The sequence below is a fragment of the Ranitomeya variabilis genome, chromosome 8 (genome assembly GCF_051348905.1).
Source record: "Ranitomeya variabilis isolate aRanVar5 chromosome 8, aRanVar5.hap1, whole genome shotgun sequence".
NCBI lineage: Eukaryota > Metazoa > Chordata > Amphibia > Anura > Dendrobatidae > Ranitomeya > Ranitomeya variabilis.
This window is the reverse complement of record NC_135239.1, coordinates 213,622,257-213,645,200: the sequence shown is the minus strand read 5'-3', so window position 1 is coordinate 213,645,200 and position 22,944 is coordinate 213,622,257. Positions and strand designations below refer to the sequence as shown.

The following is a 22,944-nucleotide window of genomic DNA, read 5'->3' as shown; positions in this document are numbered from 1 at the left end:
TATTATAGTAGTTATATTCTTGCACATAGGAGCAGTATTATAGTAGTTATATTCTTGTACATAGGAGCAGTATTATAGTAGTTATATTCTTGTACATAGGGGCAGTATTATAGTAGTTATATTCTTGTACATAGGAGCAGTATTATAGTAGTTATATTCTTGTACATAGGAGCAGTATTATAGTAGTTATATTCTTGTACATAGGAGCAGTATTATAGTAGTTATATTCTTGTACATAGGAGCAGTATTATAGTAGTTATATTCTTGTACATGGGAGCAGTATTATAGTAGTTATATTCTTGCACATAGGGGACAGTATTATAGTAGTTATATTCCTGTACATAGGAGCAGTAGTATAGTAGTTATATTCTTGTACATAGGGGCAGTATTATAGTAGTTATATTCTTGCACATAGGAGCAGTATTATAGTAGTTATATTCTTGTACATGGGAGCAGTATTATAGTAGTTATATTCATGTACATGGGAGCAGTATTATAGTAGTTATATTCTTGTACATAGGGGCAGTATTATAGTAGTTATATTCTTGTACATGGGAGCAGTATTATAGTAGTTATATTCTTGTACATAGGGGCAGTATTATAGTAGTTATATTCTTGTACATAGCGGCAGTATTATAGTAGTTATATTCTTGTACATAGGAGCAGTATTATAGTAGTTATATTCTTGTACATAGAGCAGTATTATAGTAGTTATATTCCTGTACATAGGAGCAGTATTATAGTAGTTATATTCTTGTACATAGGAGCAGTATTATAGTAGTTATATTCTTGTACATAGGGGCAGTATTATAGTAGTTATATTCTTGTACATAGGAGCAGTATTATAGTAGTTATATTCTTGTATATAGGAGCAGTATTATAGTAGTTATATTCTTGTACATAGGAGCAGTATTATAGTAGTTATATTCTTGTACATAGGAGTAGTATTATAGTAGTTATATTCTTGTACATAGGAGCAGTATTATAGTAGTTATATTCTTGTACATAGAGCAGTATTATAGTAGTTATATTCTTGTACATAGCGGCAGTATTATAGTAGTTATATTCTTGGACATTGGGGCAGTATTATGGAATATATAGACTGTTGGATTCCCTCACGCACAGATCTTTATACTGCATGTTGTGTAATACATACCTTGGTTCTTTCAGGATCCTCTCTCTACTCGCAGTTCATATTATTAATTACTTCTTCTTATCTCTGGATGAGTTTTATGTCTTCTTGTGTTCTTCTTGCCTTGTCTACCAGGCGCCGCTCACCTAGCTTTCGTTCGGCGGCTCTGTAGGGACTCATCGCCCAGATTTGCACTGAATAATGAATTCCTGCGTTCAGCGCTTGCAGCAGATGCTTCCTCTGATCTGCAGACTCTTGTCAGCACCGACTGCCCCTGATTTCCTGACAATATTTGTCCCTAAAAATGTCCCTGGAATTAAGTATTGATTGCTTGCCAAGTCATATAGCAGGTACCTGCAGCCGACAGAGCACAGACGAGGCGGTGATGATGGGAATTATCTGCAGATGGAAGTGTCATCAAGCTCAAGATAATGAACCAGTTCTACGTGCAGTCCCATGTAAAACCTTGTGAATACCATCCTGGTATTATGTGTCAGTCTCACAGATTTCTGGTGCTTTTATATAAAAGTGTCAACTCCGTGCCAGCTCCGGGAATGCAGGAATCACAATGGCCTCGCGGACACCGCCATGTTGGGCTATCTCCTTATAGCTTCTCCTGCTTTGTGGCCTCCACCATTCTCACAGTGCTCGGCAGCTGCTTAGAAGACCTCATTGGCTGCTGGTTTTTGGCACAAGGTTTTTATAAAGCTGGAAATTGGCATCACCGGGCCTTTCATGACGATGAGAGTGAACAAGCCGGAACCCTGACAGGATAAGTAAGGCCTGAAACCTCGGTCAAAGTTATCTGAGCTCAGAAACCTCCTGGGGTGCCCAAACTTATTTTTATCAGCCCATTTACTTTTTTCTATTTTTTTTTTTTTTAAATGTAAAAGATCAGTCAGATGACGTCAGTGTCAGTTGCCGGCAAGTGCGCGGTTCAGCCGAGTGGAGGGGAGCTTTGCCTTTGCAGCAGGAGCGCGGCCAGGTAAGAAGAACTTTTTTTTTTTTATTATTGAGAGCGGTGATCCGGTGGGCCCCAGGGCAGAATGCTGGAGACACGGGGCGGGGGGCAGAATGCTGGACACACTGGGGGCGGAATGCTGGACACACTGGGGGCGGAATGCTGGACACACTGGGGGCGGAATGCTGGACACACTGGGGGCGGAATGCTGGACACACTGGGGGCGGAATGCTGGACACACTGGGGGCGGAATGCTGGACACACTGGGGGCGGAATGCTGGACACACTGGGGGCGGAATGCTGGACACACTGGGGGCGGAATGCTGGACACACTGGGGGCGGTATGCTGGACACACTGGGGGCGGTATGCTGGACACACTGGGGGCGGTATGCTGGACACACTGGGGGCGGTATGCTGGACACACTGGGGGCGGTATGCTGGACACACTGGGGGCGGTATGCTGGACACACTGGGGGCGGTATGCTGGACACACTGGGGGCGGTATGCTGGACACACTGGGGGCGGTATGCTGGACACACTGGGGGCGGAATGCTGGACACACTGGGGGCGGAATGCTGGACACACTGGGGGCGGAATGCTGGACACACTGGGGGCGGAATGCTGGACACACTGGGGGCGGAATGCTGGACACACTGGGGGCGGAATGCTGGAGCACTGGGGGCGGAATGCTGGAGCACTGGGGGCAGGACTGGAGACAGGTGGGGCAAGAATGGAGATACGGGACAGAATGAAAGACATGGGGGCAGGATTGGATCATGGGGCAGGATGGATACGATGGAGACAGATGGGGCAGGATGGGGAGATCATATGAGGCAGGATGGATACTCATGAGGGCAGGATGGGAGAACATATGGCTGGAGCCAGGAATGAGATACACGGGGGCCAGGATGGGGGATATTATTATTACCATAGGGGCTAATTAAGGGATATTATTACTGCAGTGATGTATTTATTTTTTGAGGACACGGTTTTAAATGGGGGGCGGTCCTGTTACTGTGTAGAGTGACATTATGTTACCTTTTTTTCTTCATGTGGTGTAATGTAGAGGTTAGGAAAAATTAAGTAATGTGTTCTGCAAGCGGAGCACGAGATAACTGTGTTATTTCCTGCAGAGACGAGTCCTGGCTGGAAGAAATGATGGCGGTCTGTGCTGGATGAAAGATGAAGGACTTCACCTAGAGTCACTGGTGAGTCAGTGTTACCTATACACTGACACTATACACTATATACAGAGCTCCTGTGTACAATGTCACCAGTGATCACTATTATCTGTACACAGACCCTGCATACTAAGTACAGATCTCCTGTGTATAATGGCACTGATGGTGATAGTATTGTGTTTTTTTTTTTTATTACTAATCAGTATTGTAGTATTCAGTCACTATGTGGTGGTAATATGTGGTCTGGTCATGGTGTTGTGGTATTTGTTCCCTGCATTTGATATTATTCGATCACTGTGGTGGTAATATGTGGTCTGGACACGGTGTAGCGGTATTTGTTCTTTGTATGTGATATTATTGGTCATTTTAAAAATTGAAAAATAAAAATATACCTATATTGTATTGGATATTTTAACAAATATTTAGTAGGTTACAGCAGAGTAGGGCCCGGCCAAAAGTGTCTACCGTGTTATGGTGGTGGCTTAAAAAATCTTTTGGCCAAAACAAAAGCTGCCGGTTATATGTGTGATCTGGTGATGGGAACTGTTAATGTGTGATAGGTGAGAAGTGGAGTTTTTCCAAGAGAGAACGGTGGGACTATGGACATTTCGAGGGGTGGAGGCGGGGCTGGGGTGGAGCCTGGCCCAGAAATTTCTAGTGGCGGCCCTGGCTAGCCTTATTGTTAGTACCAGACCCATAGCAGTGCCCATATTTGCAGACTCGCAATAAACAGGACCCCTCAGAGTCAGAGAGGAGCAGCCCTCCATGCAGACGTCAGGGGTCTGTTCCTGCCTTTTTGCCCCCCCCGGAGGCTGCAGGATTGAGCTCATTCATTCCTCTTTCCCTGCTGATTGGTGTTAACTAGCAGCGGAGCCGCTGATCTATTACATCTGTCACTTTCCTACACAGAACGGTGGGATTTCTGCATTCTCATTTATACCTATGAATTCCTGCTCGCCATTGACCTCTCTCCTCTGCTCAGTAATTACCTGGCCTGTCATTCCTCTAGGTAGGCTGGATATTAATGAATTCCCTCGCCTTGTCTTTGTAGGGCACGGAGCGAGGTGATGGCGTCTCTGCAGGATTAGACCCTTCACTTAAAAAAAAAAATTGTATTACCAACAAAATTTTAGGCGGAGCGGCGTTAACCCCTCCACCATCGGGCCGAAGACTTAAGGATCCAGCGTCCCATCGCCCATCAGCCACTAACAGGTTAAAGTCGTTTGTAAGACAGGATCCTCGCTCAGGATCAATATCCTCGGCTCGCTGAAGGGAATTTCTGCTCATAAAGATAATGAAATAAGAAAAACCTGAGAGTGACAGGTAGCGGTTGTGTCCTGGGGACAGGAGGATGTAGGACAGAGATAGATTGCTCTGGTTTTAATTAACAGACAGCTCTTTACCCTAATCCTTACAGCGAATAGCGGCGGCGGCGAGCCACGTATGGCGGTCATCACCGACCATTGTGCCGATACCGCCAGTCTGGAAACGAATCACCGCAGATCCTTCAGCCGCGATTGGAAACATTCATCCGTTACTGGACACGACGAAGGTTGTTACAGGAGACATCGTACGTTCTATCTCATGGGGACTCCAGGACTTTGGGGGACTTTTTCCATTGGGCGCTCAGTGATCAGATCCAGGTCTCGTTTATTGTATCTTGTAATGATACATTGTATCGATATTCCCATCCTCACTATACTCAGCCATGTATAGGGTCGTAACCAATCCGCACAACAAGCCCCAGAAACCCGTCATTCTTGACCCCATTACTGAACACGTTTTCTTTGTTGATGATGAATTGGACCCTTTCCTTTGCTCCACCTGTTGGGGTCCATTCACAGTTTCCATTACTCCAACATTTAAAGACCCCATCTACAATGTATCTGCAGGGTCTTGGTCCCTCCTCAAGTACCAGGTCCAGGGTGCCCCCCTATAGCAATGGTCCTGGAGAGAACAGAGCTCGAATATTAGTGGGAACACAGCTTAATATAACCTCATCCCTATAATAGGAGCATATCGGGGAATTGTCTCAGTCTAAATATTAGGAAAGGGTCAATAGAGGGGAGAATGCACATTCGGGGTGGACCACCAGTGATCGGATGTCCCGGCCGAAGCCTCCAGGCTTTATATGGGATTAGATTATTGGGGTAACAGGCACAACCCCTGAAACCATAAATAGGAACTATCATTGCAAAAAGTTGCCTAAAGTTACAGAGAGGTTTAGTGCTCAGCGCTCCCTCTTCACCGCAGGTCATGGAGACGATGCAGAACCTTCCAATCATCACTGCTCTTGGCTCCTGGTCCTTGCAGGATCTGACACACGTTTTCTGGCCCCATTAGGTCCTATATGTGCAGCCGTCTATCACACCGTCGTGCATTGTGGCCGTGCCAAGACCTGCAGCTCCGATTATTGCACTAGGATTCCAGGAAGGCGATGGAGATCTGGCACATCCTGGCGGGCGGGTGATGGCCGCAGCTTCTGCCCCAGCAGTGGTGTGATGTGTAGTCAGGAGCCTCTGTGTCCTCCAGGATTCTGTGACTTTACCAATCAATAGTTAATAATTAACTCTGTGGGGTTCATGTCCACAAATTACCCCCAAAGATGTGGCCAGGTAAATCCCATCATTATCCAGTGACCTCTATAATCAGGCGATCACCTGATACTGATGACGGAGGCGACGGGCAGTCACCTTATACTGATGATGGAGAGGAAGGGCTTTCACCAGATACTGAAGATGGAGGCGACAGTAGTCACCTGATACTGATGATGGAGGACATGAGCGGTCACCAGATACTGATGATGGAGGCGACGGGCAGTCACCAGATACTGATGATGGAGAGGAAGGGCTTTCACCAGATACTGAAGATGGAGGCGACAGTAGTCACCTGATACTTATGATGGAGGTGACGGGTGGTCACCAGATACTGATGATGGAGGAGAGGGGCGATCACCTGATACTGATGACGGAGGCGACGGGCAGTCACCTTATACTGATGATGGAGAGGAAGGGCTTTCACCAGATACTGATGATGGAGGCGACTGGCAGTCACCAGATACTGATGATGGATGAAGGGCGGTCACCAGATACTGATGATGGAAGTGATGGGCGGTCACCAGATACTGATGATGGAGGCGACTGGCAGTCACCAGATACTGATGATGGATGAAGGGCGGTCACCAGATACTGATGATGGAAGTGATGGGCAGTCACCAGATACTGATGATGGAGGCGAATGGCAGTCACCAGATACTGATGATGGAGGTGACGGGTGGTCACCAAATATGTGATTAAGATTTAACTATTTTCAATTCTACATTTTAAAGCATTTTTAACCTACATACTTTTTCACACCAGTCTAAAAACATACTGTCCTCTCCATCAGCACCTCTCCTCCTGTGTACCCTCCTCTCCATCAGCACCTCTCCTCCTGTGTACTCTCCTTTGCATCCTCACCTCTCCTCCTGTGTACTTTCCTCTGTAACCTCACATCTCCTCTTGTGTACCCTACTAGGTTTCCTCACCTCTCCTCCTGTGTACCCTCCTCTGCTCCTCACCTCTCCTCCTATGTACTCTTTGTACATACACCTCCTCTTGAGTACTCTCCTCTCCATCAGCACCTCTCCTTTTGTGTACTCTTTGCATCCTCACCTCTCTTCTTGTGTACCCTCCTCTGCATCACCTCTCCTGTGTACCCTCCTCTGTAGCCTCACCTCTCCTCCTGTGTACTCTCCTCTATATCCTCACCTCTCCTCCTGTGTACCTTCCTCTGTATATTCGCCTCTCCTCCTGTGTACCCTCCTGTTTCCTCACCTCTCTTCCTATGTACCCTCCTCACCTCTCCTCCTGTGTACCCCGTTTCCTCACCTCTCCTCCTGTGTACCCCCTGTATCCTCACCTCTCCTCCTGTGTACCCTCCTCTGTATTCTCACCTCTCCTGTGTACCCTCCTCTGTATCCACACCTCTCCTCCTGTGTACCCTCCTCTGTATCCTCACCTCTCCTCCTGTGTACCCTCCTCTGTATTCTCCTCTCCTGTGTACCCTCCTCTGTATCCACACCTCTCCTCCTGTGTACCCTACTCTGTATCCTCACCTCTCCTCCTGTGTACCCTCCTCTGTATCCTCATCTCTCCTCCTGTGTACCCTTTCCTCACCTCTCCTGTGTATCCTCCTCTGCATCCTCACCTCCATCAGCACCTCTCCTTCTGTGTACTCTCCTTTGCATCCTCACCTCTCCTCCTGTGTACCCTCCTCTGTATTCTCACCTCCTCCTGTGTACCCCCTGTATCCTCACCTCTCCTCCTGTGTACCCTCCTCTGTATTCTCACCTCTCCTCCTGTGTACACTCCTCTGTATTCTCAACTCTCCTCCCGTGTACCCTCCTCTGTATCCTCACCTCTCCTCCAGTGTACCCTCCTCTGTATCCTCACCTCTCCTCCCGTGTACCCTACTCTGTATCCTCACCTCTCCTCCTCTGTATCCTCCTCACCTCTCCTCCCGTGTACCCTCCTCTGTATCCTCCTCACCTCTCCTCCCGTGTACCCTCCTCTGTATCCTCACCTCTCCTCCCGTGTACCCTCCTCTGTATCCTCCTCACCTCTCCTCCCGTGTACCCTCCTCTGTATCCTCCTCACCTCTCCTCCCGTGTACCCTCCTCTGTATCCTCCTCACCTCTCCTCCCGTGTACCCTCCTCTGTATCCTCCTCACCTCTCCTCCCGTGTACCCTCCTCTGTATCCTCCTCACCTCTCCTCCCGTGTACCCTCCTCTGTATCCTCCTCACCTCTCCTCCCGTGTACCCTCCTCTGTATCCTCCTCACCTCTCCTCCCGTGTACCCTCCTCTGTATCCTCCTCACCTCTCCTCCCGTGTACCCTCCTCTGTATCCTCCTCACCTCTCCTCCCGTGTACCCTCCTCTGTATCCTCCTCACCTCTCCTCCCGTGTACCCTCCTCTGTATCCTCCTCACCTCTCCTCCCGTGTACCCTCCTCTGTATCCTCACCTCTCCTCCCGTGTACCCTCCTCTGTATCCTCACCTCTCCTCCCGTGTACCCTCCTCTGTATCCTCACCTCTCCTCCCGTGTACCCTCCTCTGTATCCTCACCTCTCCTCCCGTGTACCCTCCTCTGTATCCTCACCTCTCCTCTCGTGTACCCTCCTCTGTATCCTCACCTCTCCTCCCGTGTACCCTCCTCTGTATCCTCACCTCTCCTCCTCTGTATCCTCACCTCTCCTCCTGTGTACCCTCCTCTGTATCCTCACCTCTCTTCCTGTGTACCCTCCTCTGTATCCTCACCTCTCCTCCAGTGTACCCTCCTCTGTATCCTCACCTCTCCTCCCGTGTACCCTACTCTGTATCCTCACCTCTCCTCCCGTGTACCCTCCTCTGTATCCTCACCTCTCCTCCCGTGTACCCTCCTCTGTATCCTCACCTCTCCTCCTCTGTATCCTCACCTCTCCTCCTGTGTACCCTCCTCTGTATCCTCACCTCTCTTCCTGTGTACCCTCCTCTGTATCCTCACCTCTCCTCCAGTGTACCCTCCTCTGTATCCTCACCTCTCCTCCCGTGTACCCTCCTCTGTATCCTCACCTCTCCTCCTCTGTATCCTCACCTCTCCTCCTGTGTACTCCCTGTATCCTCACCTCTCCTCCTGTGTACCCCCTGTATCCTCACCTCTCCTCCTCCCGTGTACCCTCCTCTGTATCCTCACCTCTCCTCCCGTGTACCCTCCTCTGTATCCTCACCTCTCCTCCCGTGTACCCTCCTCTGTATCCTCACCTCTCCTCCTCTGTATCCTCCTCCTCTCCTCCCGTGTACCCTCCTCTGTATCCTCCTCACCTCTCCTCCCGTGTACCCTCCTCTGTATCCTCCTCACCTCTCCTCCCGTGTACCCTCCTCTGTATCCTCCTCACCTCTCCTCCCGTGTACCCTCCTCTGTATCCTCACCTCTCCTCCCGTGTACCCTCCTCTGTATCCTCACCTCTCCTCCCGTGTACCCTCCTCTGTATCCTCACCTCTCCTCCCGTGTACCCTCCTCTGTATCCTCACCTCTCCTCCTCTGTATCCTCCTCACCTCTCCTCCTCTGTATCCTCCTCCTCTCCTCCCGTGTACCCTCCTCTGTATCCTCCTCACCTCTCCTCCCGTGTACCCTCCTCTGTATCCTCCTCACCTCTCCTCCCGTGTACCCTCCTCTGTATCCTCCTCACCTCTCCTCCCGTGTACCCTCCTCTGTATCCTCCTCACCTCTCCTCCTGTCATGGTTCTCAATGGCAAGAGAACGTAATAAAGCATACAAAAGGACTAGCTCTTGGAAGATGGGAACTCGAGCTGACCATGAGCTAAACCTACCGCACAACTAACAGTGGCCGGGTAGCGTGCCTACGTTTTATCCCTAGACGCCCAGCGCCAGCCGGAGAACTGACTGACCCTAGCAGAGGAAAATACAGACCTGGCTTACCTCTAGAGAAATTTTCCCCAAAAGGCAGACAGTAGCCCCCACATATATTGTCGGTGATTTTAGAGGAAATTGACATACGAAGTATGAAGATAGGTTTAGCAAATTGAGGTCCGCTTACTAGATAGTAGGAAGACAGAAAAGGGAACTTCACGGTCAGCTGAAAACCCTTTCAAAATACCATCCTGAAATTACTTTAAGACTCTAATATCAACTCATGACACCAGAGTGGCAATTTCAGCTCACAAGAGCTTCCAGCCTCAGAAATATTCAATCACAGAGAACTGGAACAAAAATGCAAAACAAACTTAGGACAACAAGTCCAACTTAGCTGATAGTAGTCTAGGAGCAGGAACATGCAACAGAAAGGCTTCTGGTAACATTGTTGGCCGGCATAGAAATGACTGAGGAGCAAGGTTAAATAGAAACTCCCACATCCTGATGGAAACAGGTGAACAGAGGAGATGAAGCACCTAAGTGCAGTACCACCAGTGACCACCGGGGGAGCCCAGAAACCAAATTCACAACATCCTCCCGTGTACCCTCCTCTGTATCCTCACCTCTCCTCCCGTGTACCCTCCTCTGTATCCTCACCTCTCCTCCCGTGTACCCTCCTCTGTATCCTCACCTCTCCTCCCGTGTACCCTCCTCTGTATCCTCACCTCTCCTCCTCTGTATCCTCCTCCTCTCCTCCCGTGTACCCTCCTCTGTATCCTCCTCACCTCTCCTCCCGTGTACCCTCCTCTGTATCCTCCTCACCTCTCCTCCCGTGTACCCTCCTCTGTATCCTCCTCACCTCTCCTCCCGTGTACCCTCCTCTGTATCCTCCTCACCTCTCCTCCCGTGTACCCTCCTCTGTATCCTCACCTCTCCTCCTCTGTATCCTCACCTCTCCTCCCGTGTACCCTCCTCTGTATCCTCACCTCTCCTCCCGTGTACCCTCCTCTGTATCCTCACCTCTCCTCCCGTGTACCCTCCTCTGGTTTCCTCACCTCTCCTCCTGTGTACCCTCCTCTGTATCCTCACCTCTCCTCCCGTGTACCCTCCTCTGTATCCTCACCTCTCCTCCCGTGTACCCTCCTCTGGTTTCCTCACCTCTCCTCCTGTGTACCCTCCTCTGTATCCTCACCTCTCCTCCTCCATCATCTGTGCTGTGAGAGGAGGGATTTTCTCGCTCATCACCAGGTCTCTGTCTCTGACGTTGGATGTTCGTGCCCGGTCCGGCTCCTCCGCCGTCTGCCTGCTCCAGTCCCAGCACACATCGGGGAGGAGGACGGGGATCCCAGAGCCGCTGCCTGCAGGTGAGGAGGCTGGAGGGGCCGCCGGTGCCATCTGCTGCACGGTCCGCAGCTCTCCTGAGCCCGGGGCTCCTGCTGCAGACAAGAGATAGATATATATATATACTGAGCAATGGCTCACCTACCGGGGGTGTAATGTGCAGCCCTGACACCTCTCTAATAAGTCCTGTCAGCTCTCTATAGCTATTATTATCTATCTATTATACATCTGTTATCCATCCATCCATTATATATTCACTATCTATTGTATAATCTATTATCTCTCTATCATCTATTATCTTTCTCCTGAGTGTTGATAAGCTCAGTCTGTGCCTGGATTGGAGGACTCCTCCCGGGACCTGATGGGAGTTGTAGCTGCCACTAATTGTAATGTTCTTCCCTTATAGCCCAGGGCAGTGACATTCCCTCCGGGCAGCGGGAGCACTTCAGCCTGACACACTGTAACGAGCTCTGCAGCTGCCACACGGCCGGATCAGATCAGGATTGAGGCCTCTGTGTGTAAATGAGAAATCTATTCACTGGCAGCCAGCAGAGATGGGGAACATGATGGGGAGTTGCTGAACACGTTATTTTGTTTTTCTCCAGAATTTCACAGATTTCTACAAATTATTACATTATTATATAACAGAGACTTCTGCAGCACCTCGACCCTTCACCATCCTTTACTGTCTGTGCTTGCTGTCGGTGAATGGAAGTGCTTTCTTCATTCAGAGGTTAAAACCTTGTCCTACTTCTGGTCACCTGACACAGCAGAGGGTTCGTTACTTTGTGTCAGCGCTTCCTCTTGCATCCAGCCCTGCCCCTGACACAGCAGAGGGTTCGTTACTTTGTGTCAGCGCTTCCTCTTGTATCCAGCCCTGCCCCTGACACAGCAGAGGGTTCGTTACTTTGTGTCAGCGCTTCCTCTTGTATCCAGCCCTGCCCCTGACACAGCAGAGGGTTCGTTACTTTGTGTCAGCGCTTCCTCTTGCATCCAGCCCTGCCCCTGACACTTATATTTGGGTGAAGGATTAATTTCTGACCATGACCTTTCTGTAATTCACATTTTAGAATTAGTTTTGGTGTTTTTTTTTTCACCTTATGGTTTTATAACTTTATAATTTCTAGGTCCGTGCTGTCAACAGCGGAGGCGCAGGGAATATTGGACCCGACCCCCAGATTGTACCGTCCATTGCCCTGGATCAGCACCATTGGTGAGTCTGTGCTTGGTGACCCTCAGCTTTTGGCAGGGTCCCGTCAGCCTCGTATTGCTGCTGTTTGGAGGATGTGGACGGAGTATTTCATATATTTACTGCTATTTGGGCTCTTGTGTGTGACCCTAACACGTGTCGTGCACAGTTTGGGGTCTGTATGGCAGTATTCTGGAGGTGCTGTGTGAACAATTACACACCGTTTGATTCTCTCATTTTGATACTGCATGGCAGCGTTATTTATGCCCTGCGTGACACTAATACGCGTGCGCTGCATGACACCAATATGCGTGCGCTGCGTGACACCAATAGGCGTGCGCTGCGTGACACCAATAGGCGTGCGCTACGTGACACTAATACGCGTGCGCTGCGTGACACCAATACGCGTGCGCTGCGTGACACCAATAGGCGTGCGCTGCGTGACACCAATAGGCGTGCGCTGCGTGACACCAATAGGCGTGCGCTGCGTGACACCAATACGCGTGCGCTACGTGACACCAATACGCGTGCGCTGCGTGACACTAATATAATACGCGTGCGCTGCGTGACACCAATAGGCGGTGGCTGTATGACACCAATAGGCGTGCGCTGCGTGACACCAATACGCGTGCACGGCGTGACACCAATAGGCGTGCGCTGCGTGACACCAATACGCGTGCGCTACGTGACACCAATACGCGTGCGCTACGTGACACTAATATAATACGCGTGCGCTGCGTGACACTAATATAATACGCGTGCGCTGCATGACACCAATACGCGTGCGCTGCGTGACACCAATAGGCGTGCGCTGCGTGACACCAATAGGCGGCGGCTGCGTGACACCAATACGCGTGCGCTGCGTGACACCAATAGGCGGCGGCTGCGTGACACCAATACGCGTGCGCTGCGTGACACCAATAGGCGTGCGCTGCGTGACACCAATAGGCGTGCGCTGCGTGACACCAATAGGCGTGCGCTGCGTGACACCAATAGGCGTGCGCTGCGTGACACCAATAGGCGTGCGCTGCGTGACACCAATAGGCGTGCGCTGCGTGACACCAATAGGCGTGCGCTGCGTGACACCAATAGGCGTGCGCTGCGTGACACCAATAGGCGTGCGCTGCGTGACACCAATAGGCGTGCGCTGCGTGACACCAATACGCGTGCGCTGCGTGACACCAATACGCGTGCGCTGCGTGACACCAATACGCGTGCGCTGCGTGACACCAATAGGCGTGCGCTGCGTGACACCAATAGGCGTGCGCTGCGTGACACCAATACGCGTGCGCTGCGTGACACCAATACGCGTGCGCTGCGTGACACTAGTATTTGACATAACCTGATCCTGCACTCAACAGTGAAATTCCTCTACTGAGAAAAAAAACAAATGATGGAAGTCACAGGACAGAAACGTCACTGATCTGGAAATGATGGAAACATGGAAACAACATTTCAAACTATCTGGATCTCTTCAGTCTGGAGTCTGAGCAGAAATCCCAGCACCTCCAGCTTCATGCAGAATTTCCAGCCTCAGCTGCTGTCACTGGGGTTATTGATGATCATCTGAGGAAGGTTCTGCTGATGAATGCACTTGGTACCACAAATCATCAAGATCCGCAGCTGCCAGGTCTCGGCAGTAGGACTGATGTCCTATTCCCTCATGAAGGCCTCTTCATAACCTCACACCACCGCTCTCTAAGGCTATCATGGTGCAGAGCAAGGCAGCAAAGCTGAACGCAGTGGAGGTTCGTTTTCTTCTTGGGATTAGTCCCATTTTTTTTGTATTGGACGCAATGATAGCCGGAGATTGGTCTAGAGATCACATGGACAACACCATGATGAGGCCTTCACGAGGGAACATCACACCAGTCTTACTCCCAAGTTTATGGTATGATGTGGCATAATATACGAGGCCCAGACCCCTCTAGTCTTGATTCCAGGTACAATAACAGCTCGCCTTTACAATGATTTGGCAGTTGAACCAGCGGAGCGGCCATTTCTTCAGTGTTCCAGGAGTAGTTTTCCATATGACACCCATAGGCCGCATATTCCTCGCACTACTGTGAGCCACCTGCTCCATGGTTGCAGCGTCTCCGGACTTGTCTCCCGTGGCTGCAGCGTCTCCGGACTTGTCTCCCGTGGCTGCAGCGTCTCCGGACTTGTCTCCCGTGGCTGCAGCGTCTCCGGACTTGTCTCCCGTGGCTGCAGCGTCTCCGGACTTGTCTCCCGTGGCTGCAGCGTCTCCGGACTTGTCTCCCGTGGCTGCAGCGTCTCCGGACTTGTCTCCCGTGGCTGCAGCGTCTCCGGACTTGTCTCCCGTGGCTGCAGCGTCTCCGGACTTGTCTCCCGTGGCTGCAGCGTCTCCGGACTTGTCTCCCGTGGCTGCAGCGTCTCCGGACTTGTCTCCCGTGGCTGCAGCGTCTCCGGACTTGTCTCCCGTGGCTGCAGCATCTCTGGACTTGTCTCCCATGGCTGCAGCGTCTCCGGACCTGTCTTCAGTAGCTGCAGCACCCTTGGACTTGTCTCCTGTGGCCGCAGCTTCTCCGGACTTGTCTCCATTGGGAACGTCATTGGTCGGTGATTACACAGGAGCCGCTGGCAGCGGATCCTGATGATTTTTACTTTCAGCAGCACAAACTGCCTCAGATGACCATTAATGACCTCAGTAACAGCAGCCGAGGTTGGAAATCCCGGGATTTCTGCACGAGGCCGGAGGTGCCAGGATTTCAGCATGAGGCTCAGACTCCAGACTGGAGAATCCAGGAGATGTGATAATTTAGTTTCCATCCTTTGCAGATCCTGTGATTTCCATCTTCCCATGGTCTTTTCTTCTAGGTGTTATGACGTCATTGTAGCACTGTGTTCACACCGGACGATATTAATAACTAGCACTGTATGATAATATTTAGTTGCATAAATATTTTGGGATTGTAGAGCAGCAATATTGGTCATTTAGGGACTGTAATGCTAATATTTAGTCTTGCTCATATTTGCGGCCTGTGTGATATTGATAATTGTGCTTCGCCCACCGATCGATGCTGTTTAAGCATTGTATGACCCCATAACTTGGGCTGTAAATCTTCCCCCTCTTGGTGCAGCGCGTCCTCTGCACACTGATGAATGATACAGCGGTCTGTGTCCCGTGTGAGGAGCAGTCTGTTGTATGACGTGTGGTGCAGCTGATCCTCTGCTGATGAAATTGTCCCTCTGGATAAGCAGATTATTAATGTGAATGAGCTGAGGAGGAGGAGGAGGACAGGGACATTGTGTCCGGCCACAGGGTCATCGCTGTGGCTATCTGACCTGAGTGGTGGCTCTGGTAACGTCTGAGGGAAGGCGCCGCTCGTTTCTCTATACATATAGACTGTGAAAAGGGCGATATTAATATTAGATATGTGCGGATCAGGAGGACGCAGGAAATAAACAAATGCACAAAATCCTGGATGAAAGAAGTTATGCAAGACGTTTTATGTGATGTGGCGAAGCCTGGGGGGCGTCAGGGTCACTGTAGTGAAATTGTATGAGGCTCCGCAGTGGGTGCATGGATCAGCAGTGGAGAGGTGTGAGGCTCCGCAGTGGGTGCATGGATCAGCAGTGGTGGAGTGTGAGGCTCCGCAGTGGGTGCATGGATACGCAGTGGTGGAGTGTGAGGCTCCACAGTGGGTGCATGGATCAGCAGTGGAGAGGTGTGAGGCTCCACAGTGGGTGCATGGATCAGCAGTGGAGAGGTGTGAGGCTCCGCAGTGGGTGCATGGATCAGCAGTGGAGAGGTGTGAGGCTCCGCAGTGGGTGCATGGATCAGCAGTGGTGGAGTGTGAGGCTCCGCAGTGGGTGCATGGATACGCAGTGGTGGAGTGTGAGGCTCCACAGTGGGTGCATGGATCAGCAGTGGAGAGGTGTGAGGCTCCACAGTGGGTGCATGGATCAGCAGTGGAGAGGTGTGAGGCTCCGCAGTGGGTGCATGGATCAGCAGTGGTGGAGTGTGAGGCTCCGCAGTGGGTGCATGGATCAGCAGTGGAGGGGTGTGAGGCTCCGCAGTGGGTGCATGGATCAGCAGTGGAGAGGTGTGAGGCTCCGCAGTGGGTGCATGGATCAGCAGTGGAGGGGTGTGAGGCTCCGCAGTGGGTGCATGGATCAGCAGTGGTGGAGTGTGAGGCTCCACAGTGGGTGCATGGATCAGCAGTGGTGGAGTGTGAGGCTCCGCAGTGGGTGCATGGATACGCAGTGGTGGAGTGTGAGGCTCCACAGTGGGTGCATGGATCAGCAGTGGTGGAGTATGAGGCTCCACAGTGGGTGCATGGATCGATCCGCAGTGGAGAGGTGTGAGGCTCCGCAGTGGGTGCATGGATCAGCAGTGGTGGAGTGTGAGGCTCCACAGTGGGTGCATGGATCAGCAGTGGAGAGGTGTGAGGCTCCGCAGTGGGTGCATGGATCAGCAGTGGAGAGGTGTGAGGCTCCATAGTGGGTGCATGGATCAGCAGTGGAGAGGTGTGAGGCTCCATAGTGGGTGCATGGATCAGCAGTGGAGAGGTGTGAGGCTCCATAGTGGGTGCATGGATCAGCAGTGGAGAGGTGTGAGGCTCCGCAGTGGGTGCATGGATCAGCAGTGGAGAGGTGTGAGGCTCCGCAGTGGGTGCATGGATCAGCAGTGGAGAGGTGCGAGGCTCCGCAGTGGGTGCATGGATCAGCAGTGGTGGAGTGTGAGGCTCCACAGTGGGTGCATGGATCAGTAGTGGTGGAGTATGAGGCTCCACAGTGGGTGCATGGATCAGCAGTGGTGGAGTGTGAGGCTCCGCAGTGGGTGCATGGATACGCAGTGGTGGAGTGTGAGGCTCCACAGTGGGTGCATGGATCAGCAGTGGTGGAGTATGAGGCTCCACAGTGGGTGCATGGATCGATCCGCAGTGGAGAGGTGTGAGGCTCCGCAGTGGGTGCATGGATCAGCAGTGGAGAGGTGTGAGGCTCCACAGTGGGTGCATGGATCAGCAGTGGAGAGGTGTGAGGCTCCACAGTGGGTGCATGGATCAGCAGTGGTGGAGTGTGAGGCTCCGCAGTGGGTGCATGGATCAGCAGTGGAGGGATGTGAGGCTCCACAGTGGGTGCATGGATCAGCAGTGGAGGGATGTGAGGCTGCGGTCATCATGTATCTTATATATGCTGATCTGTCGTCTACCAGCAGCAAGCAGAGTCAGTGAGATGGCAAATGCCCTACAATGGAGAAATGTATCCAAGTATTTGTGGGATAATTCCCACCTAAACTCCTAAACGGACCTGGTGCAAGGTGATTAAAAACATCTTTTTAAAATATCTCCGTCCACCAGGCGCCTTTGAGCTCAAGGACGCCTTTTCCCAGTGGCAGAAACACATTGTGCACTTAGATGGTTAATGAAGACGTTTTTCGTTACTGTCAGGCATCTGGATTTGAACCCTTGATTGTGTTCTGTTGTCGGCGTCACTTCGGGTTGACCGCAGCAGATTCACCTCTTCTTCTGGTGTATTAGTTCTGTTGCCTTCGTGTCTGTCAGTTTGGAGGTAACAAGTGTTTCTCAGTGACTCTGTTTGTTCCATCAGCTTTCGGGTGCAGCTCTATAAACCTTCTCTGCTGGTCATAGACTTTGCTGTGGTTTGTGTGGGCTGCAGATGTTCTTATTGTGTGATTCCTTTATTTCTTAGGGAATTGTTACTAGGAGTTTAAGGACATTGGGGCTGAGCCATCAAGTGGGGGTGCCGTTGCGTTATTTTAGGGTGCCAACCTCAGCAGTTAGACAAGAAGAGTGCTCCATGTGCTCCCCCATATTTTCGCACAATCTGGTTCTTGGGTTGTTTTCATGCTGGGCATCGTCTAGTTGGCAAACAGCAGCTGAAGACGGATAACGATTTCCCTGTCACTTGCCTGTCCTTATTCCAATGTAACAGAAATATTGGAGGATAACATGGCGGCGTGTGAAGCCATTCCCTGCGTATTTGGTACTTAATGTTTGTGTCTTCCAGATTGCTCGCTCCTCACATTACTGCACAGACCTCGCTGTTTTGTGACCAAATGTCCTTTATTTTCCAGAGACAGATTTGTTTTGTTTCATCTTTTTTTTCCCTCCATTTATTTATTTATTTTTAAATCTAGGAAACAACAAGGTGCATTGTCCTTGAATGTCCACATCTCAGGAGATCTTAAGGGGGGGGTCCCAGGGGGCTGCAAGGTGGGAGGCAGAGGTCCGAAATCCCACTGGCCACAGAAATAAGCTCATGAAAAGATTGATAACTTAGAAATAGATGGGAGATTTGGGAGTTTCATGTGCCGGACTCTCACTGCAGATCGCAGGCGTAAAATGCGCAAATTTACCAAGAGGAACGGGACGTCCCAAAGACCAGAGGACACATAGTGCAGTCATCTGCCCCATCACCTCCGGGATACCTGCACCGACTACTGCAATACAGTGCAAGTATCAACCATTAGATACACGGCTCAGCAGACAGTATCACACAGGAGAGGATTAGATACACGGCTCAGCAGTCAGTATCAGACAGGATAGGATTAGATACACGGCTCAGCAGTCAGTATCAGACAGGAGAGGATTAGATACACGGCTCAGCAGTCAGTATCACACAGGATCGGATTAGATACATGGCTCAGCAGTCAGTATCACACAGGATCGGATTAGATACACAGCTCAGCAGTCAGTATCACACAGGAGAGGATTAGATACACGGTTCACCAGTCAGTATCACACGTGATGGAATTAGATACACGGCACAGCAGTCAGTATCACACAGGAGAGGATTAGATACACAGCTCAGCAGACAGTATCACACAGGAGAGGATTAGATACACAGCTCAGCAGTCAGTATCACACAGGAGAGGATTAGATACACTGCCCAGCAGACAGTATCACACAGGATAGGATTAGATACACGGTTCACCAGTCAGTATCACACGTGATGGAATTAGATACACGGCACAGCAGTCAGTATCACACAGGAGAGGATTAGATACACAGCTCAGCAGTCAGTATCACACAGGAGAGGATTAGATACACAGCTCAGCAGACAGTATCAGACAGGAGAGGATTAGATACACGGCTCAGCAGAAAGTATCACACAGGATAGGATTAGATACACGGCTCAGCAGTCGGTATCACACAGGAGAGGATTAGATACAGGGCTCAGCAGACAGTATCACACAGGAGAGGATTAGATACACAGCTCAGCAGTCAGTATCACACAGGAGAGGATTAGATACACGGCTCAGCAGGCAGTATCACACAGGATAGGATTAGATACACAGCTCAGCAGTCAGGATCACACAGGAGAGGATTAGATACACGGCTCAGCAGTCAGTATCACACAGGATAGGATTAGATACACGGCTCAGCAGTCAGTATCACACAGGAGAGCATTAGATACACGGCTCAGCAGTCAGTATCACACAGGATAGAATTAGATACATGGCTCAGCAGTCAGTATCACACAGGATAGGATTAGATAGATACACAGCTCAGCAGTCAGTAGCACACAGGAGAGAATTAGATACGCAGCTCAGCAGTCAGTATCACACAGGAGAGGATTAGATACACGCCTCAGCAGTCAGTATCACACAGGAGAGGATTAGATACATGGTTCAGCAGTCAGTATCACACAGAATAGGATTAGATACATGGCTCAGCAGACAGCATCACACAGGATAGGATTAGATACATAGCTCAGTAGACAGTATCACAAATAAATGTCTTGGTATAATAGCTAGGCAGCCATATGACTTATAATAACTTAGATACACAGAGTCTACAGCTCTAATGAGCTTGGATACACTGGCTAAAGTGACTATTCCTGACCACACATTATAAAGGCTTCTTTAACATCCTGATGGATGTCCGATCCCGGCTGAGATGCTTTATGGGGTTGGCAGGGTTCAGCTTCGCTGTTAATAACCTTTTATTTCCTTTATTGCAAATTTATTTCCATAAATCTTGCGGCCGCTGCTCGCAGACCTTGTAAATAAGGTTTTACTGGAAGTTTTATAAATAAAATTACTGACAACCGATATTTCCTGCTGACATCTTGTTAGGAAACTTCGGGATTATTGGAAGACTGTGGCGATGTCGCGACCTGCAGGGAGCGGCGCGGTACTTTGTCATTCACAACGTTTTCCTTCCATTGTCAGGAAACGTAGGGAAATTCATAAAATTTACTAAAACCCCCCAAAATATAAAAAAAATAGGGGCACCTGCACCATTGGAAGATGGATTTATTACCTGTTTACATGTAACTGCTGAGTGATACATTTGTTACAATGTTACAACTGCTTGGCCACACCCCCAAGTTTATTCTGCTCCTTAAAGGGACCCTGTGAGTTTATTATAAGTAAAGGGGGGTGAAAAGAAATTGGTGATGGAAGGAGATGGCTCTAACTGATATCTGCTTTGTACACAGGCAAAATAGTAAATAATTACATGTCCCCTTTAAGGCTTAAAGTCACGTCATCCCAACCAGCTCCAGAGCTCTTAACTCCTAATGTATATTGAGTTTAGAGATGTTTCCACGCTCGGATCCGCTTGTCCTCTCTGAGCGCTGTCAGAATGAATTGGAAAATTCTCCTCTCCTGCCGCCCAGTGACACTCTCAGACGTCGCCTCCCTGGGATGAGATTCAGTCTGGAGTCGAACACTTTTACACATCCCTGATTTTTTTTTTTTTAACATCTGGCTGCATCTAGACGTGACAATATTCTCGTAGGACGATCACCAATTATCTAAAACGCACTGGAACTGCAGGTCAGGTTGTAACCCCCCCCCGATTGCATAAATTTACACAACCTTCCATTTTTCACTTTGTGAACTGTTTCAAGGCTTCACCTATTCACGACTGTGGAAATGAGCAAATGAGAGGGAGTGAGAACACATTCAGCATTAATTAAAAAAACACAATCAAATCTTTACCCCTCAATGGCATAATTATTCACACCATCAAATATTGGACTAAAAACATCAGCACTCAGCCGCCTCAGAAATGGCGCATCCATAAGATGAGCCAAATTTGGATCTTAGCCTCGCTTTTCCCACTTGCCGTGGTGTAGTGGCAAGTGGGGGTAATAGTGTTGGGGATGATGTCAGCTGTTTAAATAAATACCCCCACCCTCTTTTACCCATTCATTATTGTAAAGTAAAAAATAATAAACCTCCCTATTCCTCACCTATCTGCAGATAATCCCTATGTGATGCTGTCCCATGAAGAACTCCAAATCTGCTACATCTGGAAGGTTTGTTGAGTGCTGCCATGATGTGACCTCTCTCCACACCAGCCGGAACACACAGACAGGAGAGGGATTACGCTCCTGCAGTGTGTAGCGCTGATGTGAGAAAGGTCACCTGGGGGACCCACATCTTTGTTTGGGGGGGTTCTCCAATTTTAATAGCCAGTAAAGGCTAAGTATACAGCTGGGACTTCCATGCTTATTACCCCTTTCGCAGGCTATATACATCTGCTCCCAGCTGTCTGCTTTCCCTCAGCTGGTTATTAAAAATTTGGGGTGGAACCACATGCCATTTTTTTTGTTGCCACGTGTTTAATTATGAGCTAAATACATGTACAGCAAGCTGCACTGATTATATGTCTCTATTCCACAAATGTATCTATCATCTATCCATATCTAAGATTGTTTCATTAGCCTGTAAACTAGCTGTAAATGATTTAATTGCGGTATGTAAAGCTGATGTTAACGACGCATGTTATACGGATTGCATACACACGTTATACGGATATTATACGGATTGTATACATGTTATATGCATGCTACACGGATATTATACGGATGCTATGTGAAGACACATTGTATCGCATGACACTCGTCAGACTTTTCGGAACAAACATTGGAACGATTTTCTAAACGCAGATAAGTGCGAGCCCTTACCTTAAAAAAAAAACAGACATTGCCCATCATCTCGAAACCCTCGCGCTGTTGCATAAATATACACCCCCTCATGTATATATCTTATTACTTTTTTGGCTGTATATTTATTCAGGACCATCATTGTGACTTATTAGATATCATCAAAGCTTTTCTAAACTAATTTGTAATGTTCTCACTCAAGATAATTGGAAGTCATACATCAGTCTGATTCTCTGAGTTGCATAATTATACACACCCCTAATTCTTAACTTTGGGTGCTCTGGGGTGTCCAGATCAAGGTAGAGGGTTAGCCGTGTCCATTTAGGGCAGCTCGCCCATTTTATGTCACGTACGTGGGCGATCCTCCAGGGCCAGTATTGCCCTCATCCGTCACCTCCGGACCCGTAGCCACTGATCCTCCCCTAAACCCTGCAGTCACAGTCATCTTTGACTATGAAGGATGGATGAGTCCGACCCCTCCAGCTGCATAAATATTCACACCCTCATTTTGCTCCACCTTGGGTGCTATATAGTCATTTGACACCATAATTATAACCCATTAATATTTCTTTCTCTTACAATGGAGGTGGCCGAGGTTCAGGGTCTCTTCCATGTTTATGATACGACCGTGTTGATTTTGGTGCGATATTTCCTCATTTTCATATGGCGGTGTACGTGTAACGGTCCGCAAGATGGAGAAACGTGTTCTCATGCAGAAAATGACTTCTCCTCCCCGGCCGGTGTAAAGAGATAAATAATTGGGTAATGAAAGGCGCGGGCGCTGCACGTCCCCTCCCGCTACACATCCCTCCGCTGCACGTCCCCTCCCGCTACACATCCCTCCGCTGCACGTCACCTC

At 49.6% G+C, this 22,944-nt stretch overlaps 1 protein-coding gene and 1 long non-coding RNA gene across 4 annotated transcripts in view; one reads left to right on the top strand and one right to left on the bottom strand.

Annotated features, from left to right (window-relative positions):
- The window catches only part of LOC143787809 (uncharacterized), a 43,785-nt gene extending 32,783 nt beyond the window's left edge, over positions 1–11,002 (bottom strand). Inside the window, exon 1 of one of the 2 annotated variants that reach the window (XR_013218475.1) lies at positions 10,863–11,002. This is a non-coding gene — a long non-coding RNA (uncharacterized LOC143787809). Of the gene's footprint in view, positions 1–1,156; positions 2,189–10,862 lie in introns of those variants that run through there. The other variant, XR_013218476.1, reaches the window with a different exon arrangement.
- Positions 10,897–22,944, top strand: part of LOC143787808 (contactin-4-like) — a 179,832-nt gene continuing 167,784 nt past the window's right edge. For both annotated transcript variants that reach the window (XM_077276876.1, XM_077276884.1), the window contains exons 1-2: positions 10,897–11,034; positions 12,139–12,224. The gene's annotated coding sequence lies outside the window, so the exon portion shown is untranslated. The remainder of the gene's footprint in view (positions 11,035–12,138; positions 12,225–22,944) is intronic.